Raw genomic sequence first — 18,856 nt, 5'->3', positions numbered from 1 at the left:
TAAGTGTCCGTCTGTCTGTCTGTACGTACCTATGCTTTTTGCCTTTCTACGGATACTTCATGATGTCGACAGTTTTGCTGTCTTAATGGGTTTCTTAATCATCATCATTGGCCCTTCTAATACAGTAGTATGGTAGCCCTGCCTATGAAGTCGATGGTCCTGGGTTCCAATCCCGTTAAGGGCAAATTTTGTGTGATTCTGATTAGTAGGTACAGATATTTGTTCCTGAGTCATGGGTGATTTATATGTAGGTACGTATTTAATTATTTATATAATATTATGTATATCGTTGTCTGAATACCCATAACACAAGCCTTCTTGAGCTTAGGTACTGTAGGGCTTAGTCAATTTATGTAAAGATGTCCTATAATTTATGTTTTTCGTCACACCTACTATTTCTTTCAATAAAAGAGCTTTATTACAATGTTATATGCTAATAACCCTTTAGAAAATTAAACCTAAATTAAAAGACCATCATTAACCCTATGAAAGGACGCAATAATTCACACATTCGCAATAAACTAGATATCTCTATTAACATAGCAAAAAACATGGAAAGTTAACCACTAACTATCCCTTTTAAATAATCGGGTAAGCTAAAATGAACTCTATTACTTTAGCATAAAGAGGGTGTAAGAACAGAGCCTATTATCAATTATCATACAATGATAACATAGTAATTGTGTAGAATTACATATGTTTCGACAACTATGTTGTGTAGTTTGTAAATTAGGTGTCGTGGTCTAAGTCAAAAGCGATACGCGTTTTTATTTACTTTGTAAATGATTTGACCCTGAAAATTAACCTTTGTTCTCGTAAAAAGCTTCGTACAAAATAGTTACAGCAATGTAGACTAACGCAAAAAAAAACGTCAATAACTTTTTGTTCTTTGTACTGTAAGCCTCGCGATCTTTCACGTCTCCACCATTTTGAACAAAAATCCAGAATTGAATAAATCCATACATAAATACCTATCAAAAGCAAGACTTGATATTACTAAAAGGCGTCACAAAACGACGATCGTCAATAGAGTCAGCCCATGAAAAGTCTGCAGCGGATTTGATAGCCCACGCAGTGCACGTGTTATTTTAAACGTCAAACTTCTATGAAATTATGACGTATAAATGACACTTGCACTGCGTGGGCTATCTAATCCGCTACGGACTTTTCTTGGTCCGACTCTAGTTTAATCCCAAAAATTAAAAATAACCCTCCTCTGTCATTCCGATGCATTTTAACAATTGTCACCTGAGCATTTTCATTTAATTTGTACTTCAAAGCGCGACTTAAGTCGTGTTTTAGTAACGTCTAACCGTGACTTTACTGACAAAATGTATGGGACATTGACCGTCACTTTTGTGGCGATTGCTAACCGGCCGTTAATGGTACAGAGTTACGCGAAAACGCCCAAGTCGGCCCCCACTGCCCCCAGCCTTCAGAATTTTTCGTCATGAGTTTGCACACAAAATCGCCTTCACTTTATTCTTGGGACACACACTTACACCTGCCGCCGTCTCACGCTCTGCGCGGGCGACGCTAATAATGCGTTTGCGCAGACTTTACGGTGGAAAGGGGTGACTTTCAAATACAGGGGTGACTTTAAAATTCTAGTTTTAAAGCCATAATATATTTATAAGCGAGATTTTTTACAGTAGGTGAATATGAATATATAGTAATCTAACTAGTTACAGAAACATTTTCAGTAAATAATGAATAATGGTAATTCTATGGCCGTTTTAAATCTATCAAATTAACCCCAAATTTTCCAAAGTCACCCCGTTCTACGGTACTAATAATTTTTAGAGTTAAGTGAACACTTAGTAATTTGGAATGCTAAGAGGAGGATTCCGCAAAATTTTAGTTTTTATCTTAAATTTTACATGTTAATATAATTTGTGCGCGTGCGATAGATATCGGAACAGGCGGGTCAACGTACGAAATTCCTTGTGCTACGCGTCCTCTCTTTATACTCTTTATAGCGTAAACAAATGTATACACCAGGGATGTTGCGGATATTCGCATCCGCGGAACATCCGCATTATTTTCAACATCCGCTTCTGCATCCGCATCCGCATAAAATTGATACGGAGCATCCGCAAGATGCGGATGTCGACTAAGAGTGACATTCCATTTCCAACTGCAGCTGCAATACTGTTCATTTTACTATGGAAATTGACAATGACAGCGACGCGTTTCCATAGTAAAATGAACAGTATTGCAGCTGCAGTTGGAAATGGAATGTCACTCTAAGTCGGTAACAGGAACGTATTAGCGGCGGCGCCGGCGGCGTAAGTGCTAGGTAATAATTCGTCATTATATATAACGAAATCGTCTAGATCCCGAAAAGTTGGCCAAGATCAGTCATTTTCATTTTACTGTTTATTAAATAAAACGCACCTATATTCTTGCGCAACTACTAAACGTTTCGTTTTTTTAAATAAAATATGCTAAAAATGTAATATTTGACGTTTTTTAAGTGCCAAATCTTGACATCCGCATCCGCATCCGCGGATGTGAGGCTTTAAATTTCCGCATCCGCGGATGTCAAAAAATCTGCATCCGCAACATCCCTGGTATGCACCATGATTATGTTCCTTGGTTCACCGGCTCCTAGCTGTCAGTCAGGCGTCAGAATCGCTCGTAAATTGCTTTTTTTTGCGCGCTCGCTCACACGCAAATTACGCGAACTAGGAAATAAATAGATGGAGATAGATAGAAATGGTTCACAGTGGTTAAGTACGGCTACCATGAGTTGTTGACGTTTACACTAGCGACTGCGTGAACTCAATCGCAGTCCATCTCTCTCCCACTGAACACTGATGTGTTGGTAGCGTCACGTTTTGTAGAAATGTGGCTGTTTTTTCTAACAATATTGACAGTGGCAGTGGAATCGTATGGCGTTAGCAGGAGAGGAGACCAAGCTTGATAGACCATAATATTCCAAGTTCAGGTAGGTAGGTATTCCAATAAATTTCAATACAATTTCATCTAGGTACCAATATTTTTAAAGAAAAACTTTTTTGGTCCATATTTAATGTTGCAATTTTTTATCACAATAGTTTTTCGATTCGATTTCGATTTGAATATGACGACTAATCTCAAACAAAGCGAAACTGTTTCAAAAACCATTTCACATCCCAACCGATGCCATTGCCAATAGATGCGCTGTGTAATTGTCTCAATTAGGACGTCTCCTCAAGATCGGCTCCCCTGTCGCCTCTAAATCTCTGACGTCTAAATCGGTCTAAAGGTCGCGTTTGGATTGCGACAGCGGAGCAGCGTTACTCTGCCGCACTAAGCATAAGAACAGTAACTCATTTTGAAATCTCTTGCAATTTTAGAACATATCGTATAGGGACCAAGCGCTTTGGATGGTCTGCCATCTTGTGGCCTGAATCGGAAACATATGTGCACATGTACATTGCCAAAATAAGTGCTACTACCGTTCTCGTAAGTACATTTCCTTGTGCATTGTAGGTTCTGCCATCTTGCGGGCTACATCGGAAGCATAAACGTCACATTTACGCCTCGCGCCAAAAATCTGACGGCTCTTTTGCTGCCCCCTATAGTTCATTCACGCCCCGCTATAAGTACAAGGTAAAGAATTAAATAACGTTTTTAGTGTTCCGTACAAAACTTTGTTTACGGAACACTTATTTTTACTGCCGACTACATACACGAAAGGAAACGTCAAAAAAGTGTTTTTATCCGAGACATTTATTACTCGTTTACGTACCTATAGGTATCATTCCCTACAGCAGCGGTCGGCAACAGGCGGCCCGCGAGCCCCCCTGGCTATTTTGTATGTAATATTGACAAACGACAATGTCTCATAAAGTCACAAATATTAACAACGTGCGGCCCGCTTTAACTTCAAAAGTTACTATGTAGCCTTTGGCTGCTAAAAGGTTGCCGACCGCTATCCTACTTACAGCAATGTTGTCATAATCCGAACGTAACCTTAAACCATCACTAGCATGCCGCGCACGTAACAAGGGGACATTACCATATTAATTACCGAGTGGTCATCGCCGTGCTAGGCTTAATCGCCTTACGTCAGACGTGCCTAAGACGTGTGGTCTTGATCGCTAGGGGCCTCATGTCACATTTTTCCGAAATTATAACTACAGCAGTTGGCTAACTGCTTAGCCAACTGCTGAGCAGCATAATTATAACTTAAATATCATACCTATACAAAATATAATAATAAACTGATAAAAGTCTTTGAAAAGTGTGTCGAAATCGCTAACTTTATGTATGTCCACTGAAAAGACTCATGAAGAAATGTTTTTGACTCACGTATTTTTTTTTGCACTAAGTATGTACTTTATGCATACGATACTTCATTCACATTCAAATCACCTCGAAATACCAATCAATCTCGCGCATCAAAATCATCTGACCGGACAATCTAATTTTAAATAAGTTGACAGCGACGCGATACGGCCGTCAATTCGACAAGAATGATAAGTGACAGATGACAGGTGACATGACAGTGACAGGTTATTTCCGCAGTAATTGGCTTAATGCTAGCAAATGCAAAAGTATTTTTTATCAGAATTTGATGATATTATTTTTTGTAAGAATTTATATAATTTTGAGTTACGGATCAAAATTATACGACGGTTAATTAGTCGCTACAACGAATTTATTTATTGAATCATTGCATAACTATTAAGTTGCCTTGGGGTAACTTCGAAAACGGGTTAATTTTGAAAATGGCAAATAAACCAAACTAGAAGCACTTTCTACGGTAGGAACAATAAGCAAAATGCCTTGGTAAGCGTTGCTATAGTGAACTATTGCTAAAATATGAAGTGCATCTGGTTTTATAAATATTAGCCATTTTCAAAATTATCCCGCCTTCGAAATTACCCCATTGCACCTTACATTAATTACCTATTAAGATTATTCTATGGATCTTAAAACAGTGATAATTTGACGTGATAACAATGTTAACGGAATGGTGGCCGCTTTCAGACGAAATAAGTGCGTGGCGTCCGTTGGTTGGCTCGTTGGGTGGACGACATTCGAAACATTGCGGGTCACTTCTGGATGAGATTGCCTCAAGACCGGGATAAGTGGCCTCAAAGAAAGACCTATGCTCAGCAGTTGGCTATAAAGGGCTAATATGATGATGATGATGATGAATTTGACGAGAGTATGCGTAAATTTGTCTTAAAATATTAAACTTCCTATCAAACAAACACTAAATAAATGTGAAAACTAAAAGAATCGCTCCAAAAAACGTGTATCAAAAGTATATAAATCTTATTGTCGATTTGTGGTGATGGTCGAGGTTAAAGTCGGCCCTAACCGGGTGTCGAGAATCCAGTGCTCTACTGTCCAGACAAGTGTAGAATAGCGACTTCCATGGAGTCGTATAATTTAAAAAACGACCTACGCCCCAAGTTTCATTAGAAGGGCAAAATTAAATCGAATTTTGAAGTACCTGTAATAGAATTAATGAAAGTTCCAAACCAAATACATAACTGCAAAAATGAATGATATGGCAATCGGGCCTCAACTCTAGTTTGTCTCTGATTAAAAAAAGCTACTGATGTATGACATGCTTTAAAAAGTTTTCATTGACCGCCATTTCAGTTTATCTTTTAATTAGTTTGCAAGAATATTACAAAAAATTTCGCGTAATAAAGATGTTTCGGAGACGCTACCTCATATCCGCGAATTCCGCGAGAGAGCAACAATGCCTCGATGCCGGCCGTAATATGCGGTTCCTGTATACATAATAAGTAGGAAGCTTACGATATATGTGTATACAAAGCAGTGTATGTAACTAATAACTATTCAATTGTACATAATTAGACATTAAAACATGTTTGTGATCCTTTTATGAAACTCATTTCATTCGTTAAAAAATCCACACTCGTATTTAAATGCCCTTCATTATGCCAGTCACATAAACTATGTATGTAGTCTAAAACGTCTCCACACCTGCCCTGTCCTACGCGGGATCGCGGCTCGCAGATAGCACGGCAGACATTTTTTGCCGTCCCCTGTTTTGCTCCATTTTCCCCTACGCTAATACTGAGGCGGTGGCATGTGATCTATACTTTCCAGGAATGTCCTTTAAAAAGGACTTTAATCACGTTGTTATTTTGGACTTTTTTCTTGAGGTTCATATCGGGAGATTTTGTTGGACGCAGCTCGATTTTTAGGCATTTAATATGTGTTACACTTAAGGATGACTCGCGCTAGACCGGGCCGGGACCGGGCCGGAGCTTCCAGCGCTTTTTTTCTATGGAAAGAAGCACGGTTTTTAAAAGGACGGCAACGTACTTGTAACACCCTTTGACACGCGACTATAGCAAGCCGTGTGGATCTATGTCACTGTGTTAACAGTAAGTAGGTAGGTATACAAAATATGCTAATAAATAGAGTATCACAGCTAAACTCAAGAGCAATTTAAAAATACATTTAATCATACGGAAATTTCACACCTTTTCATTACTCTCCAATACAGGATACCAACCACATTCGCAACTAAAGCTTAAAATTGTAACAGCGCGATTAAATCAGACGTCCGCTCGCGATGACAGATAGCGACGTAATGCGTTTAAATTTAAAAAAAAAGCCGGTGTTGCCAGCTAATGAGCAGGTGACGTCGTGTGTTGCCAGTTTAGCGTCCGCACGGGAATGATAACTATAAATAACTGAAGTAATTGGTTGAAGTAACTTTTGTTCAACAATAATGTTTTCGTTATCTGATGACGCGCGTGCACGCATTGCGTTGTATTTTGATTTAAAGTTTTGTTTTTATTTTTTTGTGCGAAAAAAACGGTTGATCTTCTGTTCGTACCTCTATATAAAAAAATATATCGTGTAATAAGGTTTACGAACTGTCAGTTAAGAGTGTGGGCGATGGTACAAAGAAAATAGAGCGGTTAAACCCTTTAGATAGGTACGAAACTTCTTCATTTTATTTATACATATTACAATGTTTAAAAACGGACGGTGAACGCGTTAGTTATTCGATAATGAACTTTATTGCATTCATGATACGGATTATATTTAAGGTAGAAGCAAGCTTAAGGTCACCACAATATCTAACCAATAGTTAAGGCACATTTAACCTAAATAGCCCTCCTAATGAGTTCCCTAAGCGGCAACACGTTCTGCTCTATTATAGAGCCATTACGGCCCTTATAAACTGTGGTAGAGCCAAAAACAGGCGTTTTAGGGATATGGAGCGTGTAAAGGTAGGTAGGTAGAGTCGCCATCAGATATATCGGACTGACCAAGGCGCTCACAAATATCTGAACACGCCCCTATTGTCAGGGCGTTAGAGTGCGTGTTCAGATATTGTGAGCACCTTGGCCGCTTGGCCGATATATCTGATGGCTACCTAGGTCTTACGGCTCGATTCGGAAAATGAATTAGATCTCTACTAGACCTCAACAAGTTACGATATGGATAATTTAAAGAAATTTTTAAGATAGATATGTCAAATTTGACGTTTCCGCAATTCTGGAGGCCCTCTTGAACGATTTCGACAAGTTATGACTTAGATATCCAAGTCACATCTAGTCGATATCTAATGTAAATCTAGTTGATCTGTATATCGTCTCTAGATCTTGTGATTATCTCGTTTCCCGAATACGCGTGTTATAGTCTGTATTTTTAGGTATTGAAATAAAAGTAAACAAGCAATTTGTACATTTTCGGGTAGTTATAACATTTATTGGTTAAACAACCAAATACAAAACCATCTGGATCTGTCAATGAACGACCTGACTTTAACCTACATTATTTAGGCCCACTTGCACCATTCCACTAACCCGGGGTAAACCGGTTAAGCCTGGCGTTACCATGGTTACCAGTACAATTTGACACTAGGTTAACGGTTTAACCGCTTAATCCCAGGTTAGTAAAATGGTGCAAGTGGGCCTTAATAGTGCAATGTTTTCATCTATCCTCAACTGGGTTAAGGCAGGCGTGGCTCACTCCGCGATTTCGTCGCTTTGCTACAGGTATCTAAAAGTACATCCGTTCGACCCCAATTTTGGGGTTTGCCATAAGCCGCGCGTGGCGCTGTAGCCACCTAGCGGCCATATCTGTGCTGATCGTGACAGACGCGTTTTGTTAGAGAGTGAGTCTTCTGTACCTACATAGTATAATACTATTATTTATTCTGTGGTTAAGGTGCCATTTGATTGATATTACTTTTATTTAAATACCTAAAGATACAGACTATAGCACCGTTTAAACTATTCGGCCAAAATATATCAAAACGTAATATTTATTTTTATCCAATATTCCGTCAATAATGATTGATGTACTGACATATCGCCGAGTGATTGACACATGTCGATAACAGGGCGATATGAGATGCAGCTGAAAAGTGATATGATTAGATGATGGGCTGTCTACGCGTCTATAAATATATCTATACACAGTGATATTCAGAATTAAAAACAGTTTGCGTTTTCGCCGCTTTTAGGATTCCGTGCCCAAAGGGTAGAAACAGGACCCTATTACTAAGACTTTATTGTCTGTCTGTCTATCACCAGGCCGTATTTTATGAACCGTGATAGCTAGGTAGGTAGTTGAAATACAACACCAAATACTAAAACCACAAATTTTTTAATATTTAAGTGGGGCTCCCATACAACAAACGTGATTTTTTTGCCGTTTTTTTACGTAATGGTACGGAACCTTTCGTGCTCGAGTCCGACTCGCACTTGACCGGTTTTTCATGAATATATTTAAAGTCAGACCAAGGTAAAGATCCTATTTAACACTGTGATAGTTTCGCTACAAGCAGCTTATGGCAAAAATGAGCGTTACGTCCTGTTTATTCAAATAAAATGTCCGTACCGGTCATACTGTCAACGAGTAATTTTAAAATATTGTTTATTGAAATCCTTCGTCTTTTTATTCATTTATATAATTATCATGTATACGTATATAATTATAGTTCATATCCCGGAAATCTTATGATGTATATACCTATTAATGTGAAATAAGTGAAATAACTTATTTCACATAAGGTATATACAACGTATCTCTACTCTCTGGACATTGATTCCTTTTCAGGAGGTTCCTTCTCAGGAATGTTCTTATATGGTAAATTATTTGATTAGTTAATCATAAAAAATAAATAATATATTAGTTAGGGTAGGGACATGTATAATTAATTTAATATCATCTATAAGAGTTTACTACGTTAAATAAAAAGACACCATCTCCAACCGGTAGTTGGCAATCGGCATTCAAAAAAAGAAATAAAACGCGTACCCATAGCGTACCTGATACTCGTATTATTGGGTCGCATGTCCATTATTGGGTCACTGAACCAGACGGGTTTACATTTAGGTGTTTTGACAAGGTGCACTTACCTACTGGGAGGGATTTTAGTCGCGTGTTTATAACTACCTATAGGCAAGGGTGCGAAACTCCTGACTTCGGTCAAACTCGGCTCCGCTCGGCTCAGCATTGCTCCGAGCAATTATTAGGGTTGGCACCACTTGACTTCCTTTTGCGTGCACGACCACAGATAAGATAATCGCTTGATTTTTGACAACCCTAAATAGCCGAAAGGGATAGTGCCATATATTAGAAAGGGACAGCATGATTCGACCCTGAACCGCTGTCAAACTTTTGTTTTGTAGGAAGTTTCCTTTCTGTACGGTAGTACTATTAATTATTCTGTGCTATAGGAAAAACATTGTGCAAGCGTCGAAAAGTATTTTAGAATTAAATTACTTACTGCCAATTGCATATTTCCACTAACCAGGGGTTAACCCGTTAAATCTGGAGTTACCATAGTTACCAGTACTATTTGACACAGGGTTAACGGTTTAAACGCTTAACCCCGGGTTACTGGGATGGTGCAAGTAGGGCTCGGAACCGGTTTTTTTGTAAAACCCAAAATAGCCCAGTATTTTAAAATTATCTTATTCTCTTTACGTGAGACTAGATCATGTATTATTAGAGTGTCCCATTAAAATTAAATAATAAACCAAAGAACGAATAACGTAATAATACCGGTTTTTTGTATGAAGAAAAACCGGTTTAGAGCCTTGGGTACAAATGGCCCTAAGCATGACAAAGCCTAACCGCCAATTAAATTTTGTCATTGACGAAAAAGAGCTAGAAGAGTAGCTAATTATCTTGATATTAAGACATTGAATGTTAAATTTACAAAATTGAATTTACCTGCACGAATTTCGTTTCATAAACTGCTAAGCAAAGCAATGCCAAAGCGCCTGTCGTCTATATTTTGTCACAAACTAAAAAAAAAACAAGGCGTCGATTCATTAAAACTTGGCTGACTGTGCCATAGACCCTAGCCTCAAAGAGTAAAGTTAGATTACGGGCGATAAGTGACAACTAATTCATATAAAACAAACTATAATCATCTAATAGACAACATTAAAAAATTTTTTTTTTATTATGAATGGGCTTACTCATGGCCACAGACTAGCCGAGGCGTAGACGTGGCCTACGATGTAGCGAGCTCGCCCAGAAGGTGCCTGTTCACTCTTGATTTGAAGGTTGCCGGAATTGAACCATTAGTTTTTTTAACACCTTGGCTATTTAGGTCGGCAGATCTGAGTTCGCCAATGGTCATTAAATCGATACTCTCCGTATTTTTAGGGTTCCGTACCCAAAGGGTAAAAACGGGACCCTATTAATAAGACTCTACTGTACGTACTAAGTACGGAACCCTCGGTGGGCGAGTCCGACTCGCACTTGGCCGGTTTTTCTGTTGACATTGACGTAAAGCTGGCAGAAATGTATAGACGAACATTTCGCATATACCGTATCTAAACAACTGCCTATTTAATGCCAAAAGCGACGAGTTTACATTTTGTCACAAACTAAAAAAAAAAACAAGGCGTCGATTCATTAAAACTTGGCTGATTGTGCCATAGACCCTAGCCCGAACGAGTAAAGTTAGATTGCGGGCGATAACGCCGCCGTAATGCCTGATGAAATGATATTTTTGAACTGATGACTTGTTTTTTTAAGGTTTTGCATGCATAATACCATTCTGGGCGTTTATGAAGAAAGCAAAGTCATTTTCGTTAAGCTATTTGTCTATTTGTTTGGAACGACGTAGGTATAAACGGTTTGATGAATTTTTAAATAACTTTACTTGCCTGGACCTGCTCATAAAAAAAAACAAAGTTAGACCAAGAAATGTCTGCAGTGATGTTGATAGCCCACGCAGTGCATGTGTTATTTATACGTCATAATATCATAAAAGTTTGACGTTTAAAATAACACTTCCACTGCGTGGGCTATCAAAATTGCTGCAGACTTTTCTTGGTGTAACTCTAATTTATTCTGTAAAATAATAAACAAATACTTATTAAGTTATGTATTGTTATATACCTATGTATTTATTGTAACACCTGTATTCTATTGAACATGATAGCAATAAAGAAATATGAATACGAATAAGTTTACGTTGTATGCAATCGTTGTCAAAACGTTTTTGAGTTTCGCCTCATTTCTATGATATAAGTGGAAATCTATATAGTTTAGGTATATATATGTTACTTATATGACTATTGTTAGGAGTGTTAACATAACGCTTCATCAACCTCATTTTCACAAAACCGGGTAAGTGCGAGTCGGACTCGCGCACGAAGGGTTCCGTACCATAATGCAAAAAAAACAAAAAAAAGCAAAAAAAAAACGGTCACCCATCCAAGTACTGACCACTAGTCCCGACGTTGCTTAACTTTGGTCAAAAATCACGTTTGTTGTATGGGAGCCCCATTTAAATCTTTATTTTATTCTGTTTTTAGTATTTGTTGTTATAGCGGCAACAGAAATACATCATCTGTGAAAATTTCAACTGTCTAGCTATCACGGTTCGTGAGATACAGCCTGGTGACAGACGGACGGACGGACGGACGGACGGACAGCGAAGTCTTAGTAATAGGGTCCCGTTTTACCCTTTGGGTACGGAACCCCAAAAAAGGAAATTTCCATACACACATTTTAATATAAATTGCACAAAATTAATGATTCTTAATCATGAATAATACAGTCTTATAACCTAACATATTATACATATGTTATAATAAATTTACGATCACATAAACCATATTTATCGTCCGTCACGGGTCGGGTATCGAAATCATTAATATCATTATCTTATCAATCATAAATCATATTTGGGTATTTCTGACGTGATTTTGCATTTAAATTAAATTTGTCGTCTATAAATCATTAAAATCTGTAATGCGGTTAACAAATAACGAGTGGAAAATATGTAATGACTTAACACGGGTTACGATATATTTATGATAATTTTTATAAGGTATTTGTATGAGGTTTTTAAGTACTTCTGGAGACATTTGTGACACAATAATACTTTTAAGATAGTAGCTAGTAAAGTCAGTTCCTAAAGAAGACGATCAGAACACGCGTAAAAAAATCTTAGTCAATTCGTGTAAAAATGTCTTGTAATATTTATTTATTAATAGGTATTTATTGTCTACCATTCTCTAAAAGCTAACAAAAACTAATAGAGTTAGACCAAGTCTGGAGCGATTTTATAGCACATGCAGTGCAAGTGTTATTGACGCGTCATGATTTCATAGAAGTTTGATGTTTAAAATAACACTTGCACTGCATGTGCTATCAAAATTGTTGCAGACTTTGTCTTAGTCTGTGTCTCTGCAAACGCAAAATAATTAGATCGTAGCAAATAATTTTGAACAAAAACTCTATAGAATAGAGTTAGACCAAGTTAAGTTGGCAGCGATTTTCATAGCACAGACAGTGCAATGCAAGTATTATTTTTAACTTTATATTTTCATACAAGTTACCTCTAAATATACCTCTTTGCTAAATTATTAAACGGTGGCAGACTGGCAGATACTTTTGGCGCGTTGTTTCATCGGCTAGTTTTGATGCTGACTGTACCTATAAACTTATGTACATAAGTTTATAGGACTTTATTATATAGTACCTACTTACTTTAAATAGGTAGGCATCTTTAGATTTTGTAATTAAGGTAAGTTATTTATTAAAAAAAGTTACACGAATTAAATATTCTTCACATTGAAATATTCGATGAACATTAAAAAAAAGTTTATCATAATAAATTAATAATCCTTCGTATTTATCATCATCATCATTGGCCTTTACATCTTCTTCAGATGTTTGTAAAATCAATGGTCTAACCTCTCGGTAGGCTTTTAACCCTTTACCTACGGGCTGTTTAATCGCTCCGTCACCGCCCAATACGGGCATGTTTTGGCGAGAGTCAGCGGTTAGGCATAATTTCACTTACTTGTAACTTTTGATATATTACAGCTACACACTTGAACCTTCACACACACAATAAGTATAATGTGCTTAATCAATAACTAATCACTTGGAGTAATAATATTCACAATTTTTTCTGCTATCAAGTAATATACCACTCACTAAGAAATTGAAGATTATTAAGTTACTACTCGCGGATCTCACAAGTTTACGTTAAAAATCATTAGTTTATAATATACTTAACACAAATAAACACTTAAATAACGATAATTATGAAATTAATGCATAAAAATCAATCACAAAAAACGTTGCATGAAAACAATTTGCCACTTATGGAAAATAGTGATGTGCGTCTATGGACACATTTGTCGATATATCGATAACCTAGTAAATGTAGAACTGAAATTTAACAAGTTAGGATTGTGGTGAAATTATTTTTAGGTACAATAGTCCCTAATAATGATTTCATAACATGTTAAATTCCAATATTTGAACCAAAAACGGTAAAAAACACTAAAAATAACACTCCAAACACTCCCACGCCGTACTCTCATATCGACAACAAGTTGATGAAATTTGAAAACAACACTATTGTCCGCCATATTGAATTCAATTATTAGCACCTCTGTAGTACGGGTGTCAACTCCAGTTGCCAGCAAAAAAGCGGTAATTTTAAAATTATGTTTATGTCAGAGCCATCTACCGAAATATTATGATATTTTTTTCGTTGTATCTATACTAATCACAGTGCATAATGTGACCGCTATTACCAAGCCACAAGGTCTCGATTTGTTTAAAAAAAATGTTGAACATGACCATTACTTCGATCAACTATAGTTGACACCCGTACTGCAGCGGTGTTGCCTTACTGGCAACTCTGGTTGACACCCGTAGGTAAAGGGTTAATAATGGAAATTTAACCGTCATTTTCGCGTCGTCATATAACACACACACACACACACACTCACACCACAAACACGCTCACTTCACATTATTGCTGTCTACAATAGGTAATAGTATAAATTGATGTAAACTTTTTACTCTACCTAAATTGTGATTGTTCCTGTTAGATTAAGCCTGTTATTATAATTAAACATATTACTTAGTACTAGATATTTATTAGAAAACTAAAACTTCAGCGTAGGAAGTAACTCAATTTAGTATTGTTTTCAATCTGACTCCACAAGACAGGCGTAGCCTAGTGTGGCAGTCATAGGTTAAGAATATCTTGTAAACTTTTTGGCCAATAAAACAATTTTTTTTTTTTTCTTATTACAGCTGCTTTGTATTCCGAGAGTCGCATCTTTTTTTTCGTATTTATAAAACATAAAAAGGGTAAAGTGCAAAAACTTATTGTTTATTGTCAGCATTGGTATATTTTAGAACTCGTAGCGCCATCTCTCGGCGGCTAGACCGAAACTCGAAAAATGCAACTCAAAACTCAAGTGCAGAAAACCACCTTTTACTCGCTTAATTACATTCAAATATTCGCGATTCTTTTTCTCATTGTTTAAATACCATTACAATACATAGCAAGGCCACACAAATGTAGAATAAAAGGCCGGTCAGTCCGTGTATTCTTTTTTTATTTATCATCTTTAATTAAAGAGAATCGTGGCCGGCCATTGTCAGACTCAGACTTACCTGCCCGACGATTTGAATCTCAGCAAACCGGTTAGGTATTACAGTCTTTTTATTCTACAATTTATTTACCAAACTCACTCGCATTCATCAACATTATAAAAATAAATCGTATACTTATTTGCACTTTTTGTTCATACGGTTATCATTCGATTTTTGAAATCGCGATTTGTTTTTCGAATCGGCATTTTCGGAGTTTCGCGCGCGTTGAAAACATTTGGCGCGTCCGAACCGACTGCTTGTGTTGTCACTTCAGTTCGGGGGCGTACACGAAGGGTCGGGCCGAGCGCTCGGCAAACTTCGGCTATCGCCCTCTCTTTCCCCCCATAACTCAACTGTCTGTAGTATCTGTACCAATGAACCGAGTCACAACACAGAATTATTATACTCCTGTTTTAATCTTCAACAACGGGCCGCGGTGAGTGATTTAAAACCAACATATCCATTTATCACTATCCGTATATCGTTATTTACAGCAAGAGTGATGTGAATGTCCAAATTTGGCGTCATATGCAGTTGTGTTATTGTTCATTTCTCGTCTGTACTTTACGAGTGTTGTTTACATTATTTAAAAGCTTTTCCCGATTATCTACTGTAATAATTCGATGGGAAATAAATAAATGCAACGTGTTTTAGTGCTATTTTAAACTGCGATCGTGTTTTAATCAGTATTTTCTTCAAAATTGTGAACATAACCTCAAAATGTTAGTGTTTGAAGTTTCCACGCGGCATTCGATAGATGGCGCTAGTATCGGGGGCGGAGCTTCCTACGGAATGCTAGACGTCTGTCATACGATAATTGTAGGTTAGAAATTTAGATAAACTGTTATTTATTTTTATGATTCGCACCCTTTATTGGCTATAGATTAGGGGTCTGTTGGTTATTAGAGGCTGACAGTTTGTTATTGTGGGGCCGCTCGTTTATTTCATTTATTTGTTTTGGAAGTGTTGATCTATCAAAATAATGGCGCCAAATTATTACACTTCAGTTTCTATAACAGCAGTTACAACTGACATTTTGATTATTTATTTTTTATCAACAGTATTCTACTCTACTCTTACTCTACTTTCTACTCTTTTTATCAACATAAATAACTACCTATCTAAAGTATCTAACTAACTTAGGTAAACTATTATTAAAATTAAGTATAAACTAAATAAATTAAAACTAATAAAATAAATAAATAAATATACATACCTAATAAATAAATAAACCTTAGGTACCCCAAACTTAGGTTAAGTATGTGACAGCTATTTTATTCACTACTTCGGTCTGGCCTAATATGATTGACTATACTACTGATACCTACTGTAACAATACAATTTTAGGTATATTATAGCGGCTTGCGAATAGTCCGTTTGCCCCACAGTAGTACAGTTTGAGTTGAGCCCGTCCGTAAATCTTGTGCGTAACGCACTCAACACGGAACTTGAGTGCGCGCTATTCGACTCGATCGTCGCCTGATCCTGTACCGTTTGCAAAACAGACAGATTTACTTGATTTTTTGTCACTTTTCTTTCTCGTCTTGATGTTTTTCCACTTTGAGCCAGGGATAGATTGTAGCGGCTTGAGAATAGTCCGTTTGCCCCACAGTAGTACAGTTTGAGTTGAGCCCCTCCGTAAATCTTGTGCGTAACGCACTCAATACGGAACTTGAGTGCGCGCTATTCGACTCGATCGTCGCCTGATCCTGTACCGTTTGCAAAACAGACAGATTTACTTGATTTTTTGTCACTTTTCTTTCTCGTCTTGATGTTTTTCCGCTTTGAGCCAGGGATAGATTGTAGCGGCTTGAGAATAGTCCGTTTGCCCCACAGTAGTACAGTTTGAGTTGAGCCCCTCCGTAAATCTTGTGCGTAACGCACTCAACACGGAACTTGAGTGCGCGCTATTCGACTCGATCGTCGCCTGATCCTGTACCGTTTGCAAAACAGACAGATTTACTTGATTTTTAGCGTTCCGAACCTCAAAAGGAAAAAACGGAACCCTTATAGGATCACTCGTCTGTCTGACCATTCCCCCAAATATGTAAATTTGTGACCCAAAGATGGTCATCTTTTTTTTTAATTCATAGGTTCGAATCGAAACAGCCAAAAATGACCATTCCCCCCACTCTTTTATCTCTGAAACTACTGAGCCTTAATTTAAAAATAAAATACACAAAATAGTACTTTACCTATCAATGACAGGAAAACCTATTAGAAATATGCAGTCAAGCGTGAGTCGGACTTATGTAAGGAACCCTTGGAACGCGAATCCAACTCGCACTTGACCGGTTTTTTTTTCTCACTATTCTTTCTCGTCTTGATGTCTTTCGACTTTGAGGGGGGTCAGGTTTTGGAAGTCTAATCCCACGATATAAAAAATAATTACCGCATGTAATCTAGGCCTTATTGACTTCAGTCCAGTTTTTTTTCGCCGTTTTCCTTCAACAAAGTACAACTAATAAATAAGTATCAAAATAGACGTCACTATTCAAGAAAGGGTCGGACAGAGCGTGGTCAAACTGCCCTTAGCTATAGAACATTTTTTTACCGAACTATTAACCTTAATATATCCTAGCTGCTCAAAAGTAACTACATAGAAACCGATTTTAATAATGTTTAAGAAACAACGTCGTCTAGTTATTTTTGTTCTATAAAAATTACTACAATCATAAAATGAGTTAGAAAACTTTGGAACCTTTACCTACTTTAAACATATTTTATTATTTACAAAGCAAAGCTGTGAAAAACGACAATCTAGCAGCCTTTCCCGATGTCAGCTAATATGAAATATCTATATTATAATATTATTAATCCACCCTAAAAACTCCGATATCTCTATCTAACATAAATCATAAATAAATCACTCCCATCTGCTACGCTCTTTCGTCATTCCTCCAAGAAAACTTTTTTCGTCATCCGTTAACTTTTTAAAGTTTTTTTTTACTGCGGACGGTCCAAGGCGGGACTGACAGATTTATAGCGTGCGTGGCACGCATGCCGCCCTTCGAAAATTAAAACGTTTTTGAAAATTCTTTTAAAAACGCATTGTTTTTTTTTTCAACTTGCGCCTTAATTTTGCTGACAGTAGTGACCTAATTAATTCTCTACATTTTTTTTATTAAAATAAATATTGAATTAGGTTTAATACGTTGAAGGTAGGTCGTGGTTTGGTTTTACGAGTAAGTGTATACATTCGTTTTATAAGAATCATGAGTACCTAGAAAAAGCATCGTTATATTTATTTATTTTTATTTCTATGTACTTAGTTTATTTCTCTTCCATTAATTTTTAGTCCATGCTGATGGGAAAAATATGTGAATTTGGAACTGAAATAGATATATCACATTGCAATGTATTTCACTGATTAATTCTTAGTGTGTAGGTACTTACCTACCTTCTTGATAGTCCAATTTCCGACAACCGTCCCAATAGTTGACAGCCTCAATTTTATCTTAACAAAATTCGTGCTAATGGCGTATTCGATTATTGGAAATGGAACCATGTCCCAGAAATATCCATTACGGCCTAGGCCACGATAGGAAGAAAATAGTCACATGACTTTTCGTAGCATCTCTCATCCCGATTTTTTTTTCGTTTCACGTTTAAAGATGTACAATTGTAATGTTGGCTAAGCCCCCTGGTACGCAATTATAATAAATACGTACTAGATATCTTACATAACATAAGCAATGCCTTATTTTTTTAACTTATTTCTTTAAAGTAACTTTTTGTTGATAATTTTTTTAATTCAAACCATAGATGGGAAAGTATTTAAACATGGAATGGTCACGTTTGCGCCAACAATGGCGTTATTATTATGCAAGCAGTAAATCTGCCGCAATCTCTTTATGACGAGTGATGCATTACTGCCTTTGTCTGACGAGCCATAAATAACTTTTATGGCTTGTGAAAAACTGTTTAGAAACTTTTGAGGGATTAGTTACACTTGCAATTATCATAACTAGTTTTTTTTATA

At 36.9% G+C, this 18,856-nt stretch overlaps 2 protein-coding genes and 1 long non-coding RNA gene across 7 annotated transcripts in view; 2 read left to right on the top strand and 1 right to left on the bottom strand.

Annotated features, from left to right (window-relative positions):
* Nucleotides 1–15,011, bottom strand: part of LOC134665397 (protein tiptop) — a 424,238-nt gene extending 409,227 nt beyond the window's left edge. Inside the window, exon 1 of the mRNA XM_063522343.1 lies at nucleotides 14,896–15,011. The gene's annotated coding sequence lies outside the window, so the exon portion shown is untranslated. The remainder of the gene's footprint in view (nucleotides 1–14,895) is intronic.
* LOC134665459 (uncharacterized) overlaps nucleotides 1–18,856 on the top strand; it is a 430,855-nt gene that overhangs the window by 281,492 nt on the left and 130,507 nt on the right. The window lies entirely within an intron of this gene.
* The window catches only part of LOC134665400 (zinc finger protein 91), a 47,432-nt gene continuing 43,803 nt past the window's right edge, over nucleotides 15,228–18,856 (top strand). The window contains exon 1 of the mRNA XM_063522348.1: nucleotides 15,228–15,310. The gene's annotated coding sequence lies outside the window, so the exon portion shown is untranslated. The remainder of the gene's footprint in view (nucleotides 15,311–18,856) is intronic.

Source organism: Cydia fagiglandana, chromosome 6 (genome assembly GCF_963556715.1).
Source record: "Cydia fagiglandana chromosome 6, ilCydFagi1.1, whole genome shotgun sequence".
Lineage (NCBI taxonomy): Eukaryota > Metazoa > Arthropoda > Insecta > Lepidoptera > Tortricidae > Cydia > Cydia fagiglandana.
The sequence above is the reverse complement of the archived record's forward strand: the minus strand, read 5'-3'. Positions and strand labels throughout refer to the sequence as shown.